This window comes from Eublepharis macularius, chromosome 14, assembly GCF_028583425.1.
Source record: "Eublepharis macularius isolate TG4126 chromosome 14, MPM_Emac_v1.0, whole genome shotgun sequence".
NCBI lineage: Eukaryota > Metazoa > Chordata > Lepidosauria > Squamata > Eublepharidae > Eublepharis > Eublepharis macularius.
The window spans coordinates 60,845,217-60,857,963 of NC_072803.1; the positions used below are offsets into that span (position 1 = coordinate 60,845,217).

The 12,747-nt window shown below is 44.6% G+C and overlaps 1 protein-coding gene and 1 pseudogene across 1 annotated transcript in view; both read right to left on the reverse strand.

The window, feature by feature from the left end:
• Positions 1 to 2,201: 2,201 nt before the first annotated feature.
• LOC129341916 (39S ribosomal protein S30, mitochondrial-like) lies at positions 2,202 to 8,493 on the reverse strand (annotated as a pseudogene).
• Positions 8,494 to 12,198: 3,705 nt separating this feature from the next.
• Positions 12,199 to 12,747, reverse strand: part of ASS1 (argininosuccinate synthase 1) — a 168,860-nt gene continuing 168,311 nt past the window's right edge. Inside the window, exon 17 of the transcript XR_008598202.1 lies at positions 12,199 to 12,685. The gene's annotated coding sequence lies outside the window, so the exon portion shown is untranslated. The remainder of the gene's footprint in view (positions 12,686 to 12,747) is intronic.

A 12,747-nucleotide genomic window follows, 5' to 3' on the forward strand; every position in this document is an offset into this window, starting at 1 on the left:
TGCTACTGGAAATATGTGCTGTCTTGGGAATTTTTCCATCCTGTCCTTAAATGCCTGTTTCAATTCCTCTTCCACTTCAAAAGTTTTGAGGTTTTGTTTTTTTAAAAACTAGCTGTGCAGCCTAAGGAAGAGCTCTGAAGCACAAAGCCTTGTTCATTACCTGGCGATATTTTTGCGGTCTTCATTAAAAGTCACTGCTGTTTGTTTTTTTAAAATTTCATAGCGTTTGTTCTCCCTCTGGAGTTGACTTCTGGCCCTGGAGCCCTAATGGGAAGGAAAAAAATATCTAAAAGAAGACCAGTTTGGAGACCAAAATACCTCTGAGGAAGGGCTTGATTCCCCTCTCGTGCCGCCCCTCTTTGTAGGGTCATGTGGCATCCAGTCCAATTTCAGCCTCTTTATCTGGGCTTAGCGAGGTTGCCTCCAAATCCCACAGGACAACATTAACCCTCTGCATTGTTGTATGGCTGTTTATGTGCTGTGATATATTATTCATAACATTTTTCAGTTTGGACCTGTGCTTCCAAGGGATCTCCAGCTCAACTGCCCCAAAGCACCCTGCCCCTTGCTCATGAAGACAAATGTCTCACAAGCCCCCCTAGAGACGCAATGTCACTTCACCCCTAATGTTCTGGCAGTTTATCCCTGGCTGCAGCAGTGATGATTTTATACTGTCGATTGCATTTTAGAAGTACCAAACTGCTTCTGGAAGGAAGCATTTTCCAAAGAGTATTACAAATCCCCCTTTTTGTGCATAAGATCACTATATTTTGGTTTTAAAAATGCTGGCTGCTGGGTGGGGCAAGAAGGTAGAGCATGGGTACAATATCGCGGGCCAGTGGCAGAGCCAAGTAGAATCCCAAGAGCTAGTTGGGTGTAGTGGAGAGAGTGATAGACTAGGTCAGGGTTGACCCAGGTTCAAATCCCTACTCAGCCATGAAGCTGTCTTGGATATCACACGCCCATCACTGTCTCACCCAAATCTACCTTATAAGGTTGTTGTGAGGACCAAATAGAGGAGAGAATAATTATGCTCTTTCTCTCTCTCCCCCTCTCTCTAGTTGCCTAATTGGACAATAATAGATCAAGATAGGTAGCTGTGTTATTCTGTCTGTAGCAGTGGAAAAGAGCAAGAGTCCAGTAGCACCTATAAGACTAACAAAATTTGTGGAAAGGTATGAGCTTTTGTGAGTTACTGCTCAGGTATCTAAAGAAGTGAGCTGTAACTCACAAAAGCTCATACCCTACCACGGATTTTGTTAGTCTCAGGGCTCATTTTGAGGGGGAACGCGCAGGAACGCAGTTCTGGCAGTTCCCCAAAGAGGTCACATGTCAGGTGGCCCCGCCCTCGGCCATTTTGGGCCCGTTTCAGCCGGGATTGGGGCTGAAACGGCCCAGTTCGGGCCTCTGGTGGGTGGTGGATCACTCTCCCACTCAGCAGCAGCCCGATGCTGACCATTTTGGGCCCCTTTTTGGCCATTTTCAGCCCCTTTTTGCCATTTTGGGCCCAATTTCAGCCCTGAATAGCCAGGATTGGGTCCAAAAAAACCAGGATAGGTGATGTCAGGGGGTGTGGCATATGCAAATCAGTTATGCTAATAGATCCAGAGGAGTTAGCCGTGTTAGTCTGTAGTAGCAAAATCAAAAAGAGTCCAGTAGCACCTTTAAGACTAACCAATTTTATTGTAGCATAAGCTTTCAAGAATCACGTGATTCTCGAAAGCTTATGCTACAATAAAATTGGTTAGTCTTAAAGGTGCTACTGGACTCTTTTTGAGTTATTCTAATGACACACTTCCAGTGCTGTCAAGGGGCGTGGCATATGCTAATGAGTTCCTCCAGCTCTTTTTCTACGAAATGACCCCTGGTTAGTCTTATAGGTGCTACTGGTCTCTTGCTCCTCTCCTCTGGACAATAATCCGATCCGATCCAAGCCACACAGTCACGTCTGACCCTCGGCTACTCCGTAGATCGTCCCCCTCCAGGCCTTTCTGTCCTATAGCGTGTCGAGAGAGACCCACAGAGTCTCGCAGTGAAGTTTTTACAGGGTAGTTCACCATTGCGTTCCCCAACCCAACACACTTAGCCGTACGACAGCCACAGATGGTAAGCCATACGTTGCCACCCCCTTGGCACTTTGAGCCGGTGTGGGATAAGGGGGCTGGACAATAATAGCGCTAAGTTATTGTTTCTTTTTGATTTTACAAAATGTCATTGCCGACTGTTTTCATTTCCCTCATCTCATTGCTGTTGTCAATGGCTCTGTCAGTAATCACAGCCTGTGATACAAAGGGCCGGGTCACATCTGCCTCACTCCAGAATCCCTCCCTGGTACATTGCTTGCGCTCCAGTCCAGGCAAAAAGACTTGCCCTTCCATTGGCATGGTAGACAACGGCCGTTTCCACATGCTGTTAAAGAGACGGTCTACTTACTGAAGGCTGGCGTTTTTTTTCACATATTCCAGATGCCTCCGATTTCAAAGCGGAAGCAGGCCGTTTGTCTTGCGTCTGATCAGCGTCTTTTCTGAGATCGGGATTTCCCGCTCTTTCCTGTGCTGGGTCAAGGACGCTGATCAGACGGAAGACAAACGGCCTGCTTCCGCTTTGAAATCGGAGGCATCTGGAATATGTGGGGAAAAAACGCCAGCCTTCAGTAAGTAGACCGTCTCTTTAACAGCATGTGGAAACGGCCATTTTCAATCTAATCAGTGAGGCCTAATCTTATCAGCCTCTCTCTTTTCAGTCTGCTAGGAAGCAAATGAAATTGCACATGGCCATACATGCAGGGATTTTGGACCTATAAATATTTTGTTATCATATTGCCTTTTGAACAATGGAAGTTTGTCAGGTAAAACTCTGAAAACAGGCATCTCCCCAGGGGCCGCATAGTCCAGAGGGACAAACTCTGAAAGCTGCTTTGGTATCCAAAGTTGACAGTGAGGTTTATCATCTATTTGAAATCTCATCGGATCAATTCTGCCCATCCAGTGTCCACGGGGAACTACCACCTCACCACGCAGCCAATAGAAATTTACTTCTGGTTTAAAATCAACGGAGGAGGAAATGAGGACCAGGATGAGGCTGGCCCAGTCGGCGGTGGGGGCAGGCTCCCTGATTCTTTTATACCTTCTTAATGCTGGTGGAGGCAAAAATGATACTTATAACAACAACAACATTCGATTCATATACTGCCCTTCAGGACAACTTAACACCCACTCAGAGCGGTTTACAAAGTATGTTATTATTATCCCCACAACAAACACCCTGTGAGGTGGGTGGGGCTGGGAGAGCTCCAGAGAACCGTGACTAGCCCAAGGTCACCCAGCTGGCTTCAAGTGGAGGAGCGGGGAATCAAACCCGGCTCTCCAGATTAGAGTCCCGTGCTCTTAACCACTACACCAAACTTGAGGAAATGCATTTATTATTGTAAGAAAAATTCAGTATAAGGAAAGAGAAAGCAGTGTAAAATAAGGACTTTCAGGGCTGTTTCTCATAAGGGAGAAACAAAATCAAAACTGAGATTTTCCCAATCAAACCCAACAGTTTTCAAAAACTTAGTCTCAACCCAAGGTTGATTCACTAAAATGCTTGCTGGCATGGGTTCACTATATACCAGTTCACAAAGCAAACCCTGTCCACATCTAGGGTCATCAACTCTTCGTCACCGTAAGCATTCCAAAACAGCACATGCCACGAAGCAGTGGGTGACTCAAGTAAGTGAGCCAAACCACATCCAGTGCACAGGAAGTAATGGGTTTCTTTTTTAAAGCCTTTTTTTACATTTTCATAATGTTCTTAAGCATACATCCTGAACACACGTAACCACCTTTTATTGAATCAGACCTTTGCTCTATCAACTTCAGAACTGCTTCCTCTGCAGCACACCACCTGATCCTTCTAGCTGGAGATGCGGGGACTGAACCTGGAACCTTCTGCATACAAAGCAGCGGGGCTTTTTTTCAGCTGGAACGCGGTGGAACGGAGTTCCGGCACCTCTTGAAAATGGTCACATGGCCGATGGCCACGCCCCCTGATCTCCAGACAGAGGGGAGTTGAGATGGCCCTCCACACCGCTTGGCGGCGCAGAGGGCAATCTAAACTCCCCTCTGTCTGGAGATCAGGGGGCGGGGCCACCAGCCATGTGACCATTTTCTCCGAGTTCCACCACCTCTTTTCCCAGAAAAAAAGCCAAGCAAAGCAAAAGCTCTTCCCCTTAGCCATGGCCCCTCCCCTAACATTTAGGGGATCTATAGGTTGGCAGAAGATAATTACAGTCACATTACATGAGATAAAGAATTTCATCAGGTCAAAAATAGCCGAAGGAAGTATAAAAAGAGTTGCATCCAACCAACTTTTCTGCTGATGAGAAAAGGGAGGAAGGGGTCCATGAAAAACTCTATGCTGGGGATTGTGGAATTTTGTATGATGGGGGGGCTGTACAAAGGAAAGGAATTAGAGTTACCAACCTCCAGGTGAGGCCTGGAGTTCTCCTGGAATTACAACTGATCTCCAGGCTGCAGAGATTAGTTCCTAAAGAGGAAATGCAAAATTGGGAAAGTGGACTCCATGGCATCAGATTCCCACAGAGCTGCCTCCCCATACTCTTTCCTCCCCAGACACCAACCCTAAAACTCCAAGAATGTCCCAACTAGCTCTAAAGGGAATTGGGCAAAACTGAATGGAAAAAATGCTTGATCCAACCCAATATATTATTTCTGCTACAGGTACAGTATTTTACATTTAGATCTATTTGTCTGTCTGTCTGTCTGTCTTTCAAGGTATGTGTCAAATTTCTTATTTACGTGAACAAATGATCCATAGGGAATCTGTTTTTTCTATATTTCTATATTTTTTTTCTATAATGTTTTAATGTTTTTATAATGTTTTTACTGTTTTAAACTGTTGTTAAACCGCCCTGAGCCTGTCTGATGGGGAGGGCGGTCTAGAAATGTGACAAATAAATAAATAAATAAATAAATAAATAAATAAATAAATAAATAAATAAATAAATAAATAAATATTTATATGTGGAAAATTTTGTTTGGCTTTAATTTACGCAGTTATTTTGTAAGCTAATTAAAATTTCCCACATCATTGTTATATGGCGGAAAGAAGCACTGTTGTCACTCTTCCCTCAGTGGCCAATTCCACAAACCTTCAGAAAACAGTTTTGAGATGGACTTTAAACACTGGCTGTTTTCACACATCTTTCCCCTCATGCAAAATCGCACAAAACTCACAGAACGACGGTGTCTTCATGGTGCAATTTCCTGTCGTGATTCCGTTTCATGGCGCAATGACGTCAGAAATCATGCCATGAAACGGAATCATGAAGGGAAATTGCACCATGACACCGCCGTCATTCTGTGAGTTTTGCACGATTTTGTGCGAGAGGAAAGATGTGAAAACGGCCACTCTTTGAGTTTTCGTAGGTTTCATAGTGTTCGGTGCTAAAATGGCCAGAAGAAATGAGGCCTTTCCAGTCAAATAAGGGAAGGAAAGAACAAAAGAGAAAACAAGAAGGCAGATGACCCAGGGGTGAGGAAGATGTAATGGTTTCTTCACCCTATTTTTCTGCATTCCAGGAATTCAGCCAGCAGCTTTAGCTCCATTGGGTTGTCTTTTTTTCTTTCCCCAGTATTAGAAATTGATGGGCAGCAGGTTCCGGACAGACAAAAGAAGTGACGTGCTCATACTACAGAGAACTGATTTAGAGAATTCACTGCTGCAAGAGGAGATAGATAATGGCTACTTGACTTAGACAGCTTTCAAAAGTAGGGTTATAAACATCCACAGAGGAGAGGTCTAGCTGAGCCTTCATGTTCAGAGGCAGTGCACCTTTGAATACCAAACAACGGAGGAAGTTGGTTTCCTTCATGTCCCCGACCTTTCCAGGGCCATCTGCCCGGCCACGGTTTTAATTCTTATGATAGACTAGATAGTGTTGGGTGTGATCCAGCAAGGCATTTCGTATGATTCTGGCAACCAGCCCTGAGCATCAGACTCCCTGCGCAGTCCTGGTAGTTTGAAGACGGTACCCTAGTGGTCAAGCTTGATCCGGGAGGATTCCATTTCAAAACTTGCCTCTTCCCCAAAGTTAGATTTAGCAAGCCATTTTCTTCCATCCTCTTCAGTACTGAGAGCAGCACTCATTTCAAGGGGGAATGCACAGGAACACAGGCCGTCGTCACACGGGCATCTCTTCCGTTAAATTTACAGCATATAGCGTCCTACCTGTTATCGGCACAGTAACGTTTCTTTGGGTCACCTAACGGCTCTTCACGCCACCAGCTGTCCACACCGAAGCACTCTGTTCTGTTCTCTCTAACTGTGCAGAAGCAGCTCCTCCCCCCTTTTTTAAAATTATTCTGGCGTTTAATTCCGCTATAACGGTATAACAGCATATAAACATTCCGTTAGAGCAAAATATTACGACCCTTTTGTTTTTCCAACTTTGAAATTATATAAATAGCCCTTTGCCCGCAGAAAACTCCCTGTCTGATGTGATCCCCATCACTGACGACTCTGCCATGGCAATTGAGTCATTTTTACTTCAGCAGAAAGTTTGCATTGTGTTATGTCGTTATGGCGTTATAAGGACATAATAAAATTTTAAAAAAGGGGAGTCGTGGGAAGAAATGGATTCTGGGATTGAAGGGAGGGCATAGGATGTTGCGAGGCGAAATACATCGATGTGAGGCATTCACACTGAGGCACAAAATAGCGCGACTATCAAGCACAAAGCAGAAGAGAGAAAATCGCTACAGTGTTGGAATTAGGTGGGTGTTTGCCAGGAAATAGCGCCATTTTAGCGCTAAATAAAAGCCCGTGTGACGACGGCCACAGTTCCCCAAAGAAGTCACATGTCAGGTGGCCCCGCCCACCTGGCTCTCAGCCATTTTGGGCCTATTTCGGCCTGGATTGCGGCCGAAATGGCCTGGACTGGGCCTCTGACGGGTAGCGGATCACTCTCCCACTCATCAGCGGCCTGATCCTGTCCATTTGGGCCCCTTTTCAGCCATTTTCAGCCCCTTTTTGCCATTTTGGGCCCAATTTCGGCCCTGAATGGCCAGGATTGGGTCCAAAACAGCCAGGATAGGTGATGTCAGGGGGTGTGACATATGCAAATCAGTTATACTAATGACACACTTCCAGTGATGTCTAGGGGTGTGGCATATGCTAATGAGTTATGCTAATGAGTTCCTCCAGCTCTTTTTCTACAAAATGACCCCTGACTGAGAGAATAATACCAGAATACCATATAAGGCTGTCACCAGATAGTTCTGTAAAACTCTTTGTGTATTTGAAGTGCTTTATAAATTTTTCTTTTTAAAGGCTACAGCCTTGTGTTTCCCCACACAAAAGGGTCTGGCTGAAAACTGCAATTTTTTACCCCCAAATGACAAGGTGCATCCAGGTGTCAACTTGTTAATAGATCCAGAGGAGTTAGCTGTGTTAGTCTGTAATTGCACAATAGTAAAGAGTCCAGTAGCACCTTTAAGACTAATTGTAGCATAAGCTTTCGAGAACCACAGCTCTGATGATGCATCTGACGAAGAAAGCTGTGATTCTTGAAAGCTTATGCCTCAGTAAAGTTGGTTAGTCTTCAAGGTGCTACTGGACTCATTACTGTTTTGCAACTTGTCAATAGACTCAGTAAGCCTCCAGTGGGCTTTCTCAGCCTGCCCTGGAATGCAAAAAAGGAGGGATGTTCTACACTTGGCAAGCTGCAGCAATGCCGGGTGGGTGGCAGTCAGCTTGGGTGGGTTTGCCACTTTTACAAGGCCGTGCCACCCCCCCCCCACCCCCCTGCAAGCCACCTAAGTTTGTCCGCTGGAGCTGACTGGTAAGGAGTTGGTGACAAATGGGGCCGCTGCATCTTTAAAGGGGAAAAAAGGACCTTTTCTTCTGTGTACTGTGGGGGAGCCCAGCAGTATGCCTGGAGGAAGATGCTGGCGGCCACCTGCAGAGATCCTGTACAGCTGGGGAAGATTAGCCTTTTCCACTAGACCAGAGCCATTACCTTCTGCCAATATGCTATCACTTCCGCTAGGAGAGCTGGCAGATGAGATATCGATTGAAAGTGACCCTGGAAGAGCCCCTTCTTTCCAGCCTGAGAGGCGTACAGATCAGCCCCGCCAGCGGCACAAGCTAGAGGTGCACGCGCACCGGAAGGTCACTCAACAGCTGCCTGCGCCCCAAAAGTCTCCAGGTTCAGCAAGTTATTCGCTTCTCTCGCCGGGGTTGAGAGGAAGAAGGGGCGATGTCCCTAAATCAGGTCACTTTCAAAGGGGATTTGGCAGATTGATGGGAAAGAGGCCCGTCAACAGCTACTAGCCATAGCGATGAAGCAGGACCTCCGTGTTCAGAAACAGCGCATTACAGCTGTGAGAGGGGAGAGCTGAGGCCTCTCTGCTCCTGCTTGTGGATCTTCTGTGCTATCTGGCGAGCCTCCCTACCAGTCTCCTGTCCGTCAGGGGCCTGTGTTATCATCCTGGCCCCCCCTTATGAATCAGCCCAATTCGAATGTTGCCCCCTCCTTCCCTTCCCTTCCCTTCCCTTCCCTTCCCTTCCCTTCCCTTCCCTTCCCTTCCCTTCCCTTCCCTTCCCTTCCCTTCCCTTCCCTTCCCTTCCCTTCCTAAGGATGCTAATGATGAGGACCAGCATCTTGGAGATGGCAAACTGTACAATTTGTGTATTATAATTACCTGATTTTATATTGTGTTTATATCTGATGTGACCCACCCTGAGCCTGTTCGAGGGGAGGGCAGGAAAAAAATTGATGATGATGATGATGATTTGGTGAGTCGCTGTTGGAAAGAGGATTCGGGGCTAGATGAACCTCACTGGTCTGAGCCAGCAGAGAAGTTTTTACGGAGATGGAAGTAAATTTGAGGGAAAGAATTCAAGAAACGATCCATCTGCTCTAACAAGCCCATAGGAGTTTTCAAGCAGTCCTTCATCCCTCTCCTCCGAAAGAGTCCAGGGACTGTCATTTGGTGAGGGGGGAGCAACAGTTCTCTGGCAATCCCCTTCTCACTTCTGGCACCTTAAAGCACAACATCCATTGTAGCCGTTTGGTTTTGTGGCATGGAGCTCGCTATATCACATGCATGAAGTATAACCTAAAACGGCAGACACGTGTGTGGGTGTGCTCGCTCACATGTACGTGGCTACAGAAATATAAACAGGAGAGAAAGGGCTGTGAAAGGCAGGCAGTCCAGGCTGCAACGACAAACACAGCTACCCCTCTGGAATTTGTCACAGGACTACACTTGTCAGGGGGGGAGCAAGAGTGACCATTAAATCCCGCTGATGTCCAGATTCCGGAACACTCCAGAACACCTTCCAAAGAGGAGGTGAAATTGACAGGGACTTCGGGGGCGGGGGGGGGGAGAGAGGAAATTAACAAACCCTCTGAGGAGCGATCTTTGCCGGCTCTGTGGGGAGGTGAAGTTGACAGAACTTTTGACTCTGTCTTTTTAAACTACGCTTCCTGGCTAGCATTGCGCCTCCCTACTCTTGAGTGTTCTTGTGTAAGAAGTCTCATGTAGAGAGCCAAGATACAAGGTAGTGAGTGAGGGTGAACTAGTGTGGTGTATAGGGTTGCCGGGTCGCCCTGGCAACTGTTAGATCAGGGGGTGGGGGACACATGGGGGATGAAGAACTTACTTTTGTAACCCCCCTGCGCACACTTCCACCCCTTGCTGCAATGATGTCACTTCTAGAAGTGACGTCATTATGGTGGGGTGCAGAAGCGTAAACACCCATTTGTGCACCCATTTGTGTACCCATTTGCCCAAGATGCGCCAGGCAGCGTGCCACCTCCTGTCATTTGCCAAAGGGCTTGCGCTCTGTTTCAGCATTTCTTCAGCTCTTTATTGGATTTCTGCAGGTTTTTAAAAATCTTTGCAAATTTGCATGCATACACCCTTTGCAGGTTTTATTGCAATTCCTTTGATACGGATTCTACCAAGGTTGCCTTGCCAGGGGTCCCAGGGCCCAAGCGGGGGTGCAGGGGCTGGGATCCTGGGGACAGTGGGAAACTCAGCTCCCATGCGCGCGCACAAAGCGAGCACTCTCCTGGGCTTCCCTTTTGCAGAGGAATCCTGGAGTGTGTTGAAATAGGGGTGAGTGAAAACCACTCCTTTGTTCTCTCAACCGCATGCTGGCAGGATCCCCAGTGCAAAATGACGCTTTGATGGGAAGCAGTAACACCAGGCGGCTTGAGGAACTGGCAGTGCAGCCACTCAGGTTGAAGAACAGTGATTTGAGTTTTCAGGGGGACTTCCAGTGCCAGGCAGGCTGCTACTACTGTTAGCTGTTGCTTTCTCAAAATCACTCCTTCCTGTCCCTCTCCCATATCTGCACCCACCAGGCTGCACGTTCTTCCCAGTTCCCACAAGAGTCAGAAGATCTCCTGCCAGTCATCATATGCTGTGTTTGTGCACAGATGTCAGATAAGATACTGTAATGCACAGTACAGCTAAGATACTGAAAAGTACAGTACTGCCTTCAATGGATTAGTGGATTGTGAAAATGATGGAGTTAGCTGAGATGGCTAAACTTATAGCTTTGATTAGAGTTAAAACATTGTCTACATGTATTATGAATTGGGTGAAATCAACAGCAGCTGATACGTGGACTTTCTCGGTGGTGGCCCCTGCCCTGTGGAACAGCCTGCCTGAGAGGGTCAGGAGAACCCCCACTCTCCTGGCTTTCCACAAACGATGCAAAACCGAATTATTCAAAAAGGTTTTTTACTCAGATAGGAGGGTTGTACTGTAGGGAGGGGGTCTCAGATGCTTCACTAATGAGTTAGGGACCACAGACTTCACCACTATGTTGCCTTACATACTACTGTTGCTTTAAATATGTGCTCCTATAAACTACGTGTGCTTCATGTTGTCTACTGTCAGTTTATTCTCCATTTCAGTATTTCTTCAACTCCGTATTGGATTCTCGCTAATGCTATGTCTTTGTAAACTTGTATTTATTTACCCTATGGCATTGTTTATGGAAATGTCCTTGATATTGACTGTACTAATCTCATACTGTGTAATCTGCCTTGAGTCTCAGTGAGAAAGGCAGACTGTAAACAATATAAATAAATATTGACTTTCTGTGTGAAACAGAAAAAAAATGAACAGATGATTTGTGAATTTGACTTATAAAAGGATAAATTTAGGAAAACTAAACAAAAGGGATACATAGAAAAGGTTAAGTTTATGTATTAAGACTATAAGTATATTGTTTGTAATGATATTATATGTGTCATAGAGAAAACTGAAAATGGCTTACTATAGATGTATTTTTTCTTTTCTTTTTCTCTCTAATTATTTCCAGTTTCTTTCTTTTCTCTCTCTTTTTCTTCACTCTCTTCTTATATATATTTTCTTTTTTTCTTTCTTCTTCCACCTTTAATGGGATTTTAATCTTTTTATTAAAAATTTTTTTAAAAAAAAAGATACTGTAATGTGTGTATGAAATGTATGTAATTTTATTACGGGACTGTGTGTGATAAATAACATTAAGGTGTTGCGTTTGGGTTAAATTTGGACACCCAGATATACAACAGACTGAGCAAGATTGAGGTCCAGTAGCACCTTAAAGACTAAATACATTTCTAGGGTATGAGTTTTCGAGAGTCAAAGCTCCATCAGAACTTTGACGTATGAGTGTTGACTATTAAAAAGTTCATACTGTGGAAATCTAGTTGGTCTTTAAGGTGCTGTTGTACCAGAATCTTGCTCTTCTGCTGCATACTAACATAGATACCTACCTAAAATTATCAGCACAGACTGAGTTACACAAGACAGAAAAATCTCAAATTAATTGTAAGAATCACAACAGCTTTAGGGTGGGGTGGGGGGGCACACAATTAAACATCAAAAGGGTTCAAGGACACACAGTCAACACAGCCACTGCTAGTCACACATTGAAACAATAAAGAACTAATGAAGCAAATAAGACTGAGGGGGATTTAAACAAAATATTGGTGTAGGGCTAGGGGGAAGCAAATCTCAAATAAAAACAGTAAAATGCTTCAGAAAGGAGACATGCAAAAGAAAGAGACAGCACACACAAAACAAAATCTATATTCAAGAAGAAAGCTAAGAAAGTAAGAAAGGAATAATATAGTATGAAATACTATATTGTACTTTGGCACAAGAATTACCTTTCTTTCTGGGTATTAACATTTTCTTTATTTAAACTATAAACTACACACCACAACAAAATAAACAACACACATAGAGAACAAGAAAAAACACACAGTTCTAAACATAACACACTAACAATACATATATGTATAAAATTAAGAGGAAAAGAAAAAAGAAAACAAAAAACCCCTAAATTACACTACAAGTTGAATTCCGATTTTCTCCACACAAGTATATATCATTTCTGGAGTCCCACTTATTCTAAGTTAGTCACAAACCCCCTCTTTTTTCTATTGTTCCTGTTTCTTAATCCATAAATCCAGATGTCATCAAATCCTTGTTACCCATTTCATGCAAAAAGTCTATTAGCGGTTTCCATTCAATCAAGAAGTTAACTAATGTCCTTTCTCTAATTAATGCAGTAAGTTTTGCCATTAACGCAAACTCCAAAACTTTTGTCAACCATTCCTCCACTGTAGGCAATGTTGTAGTTGTCCACTTTTGTACATAAAGTACTCTTGCTGCTGTAATAGAGTATAAAAACAGTGTTCTAAAACTTTTTTCCAACTGGCTGTCCATTATTCCC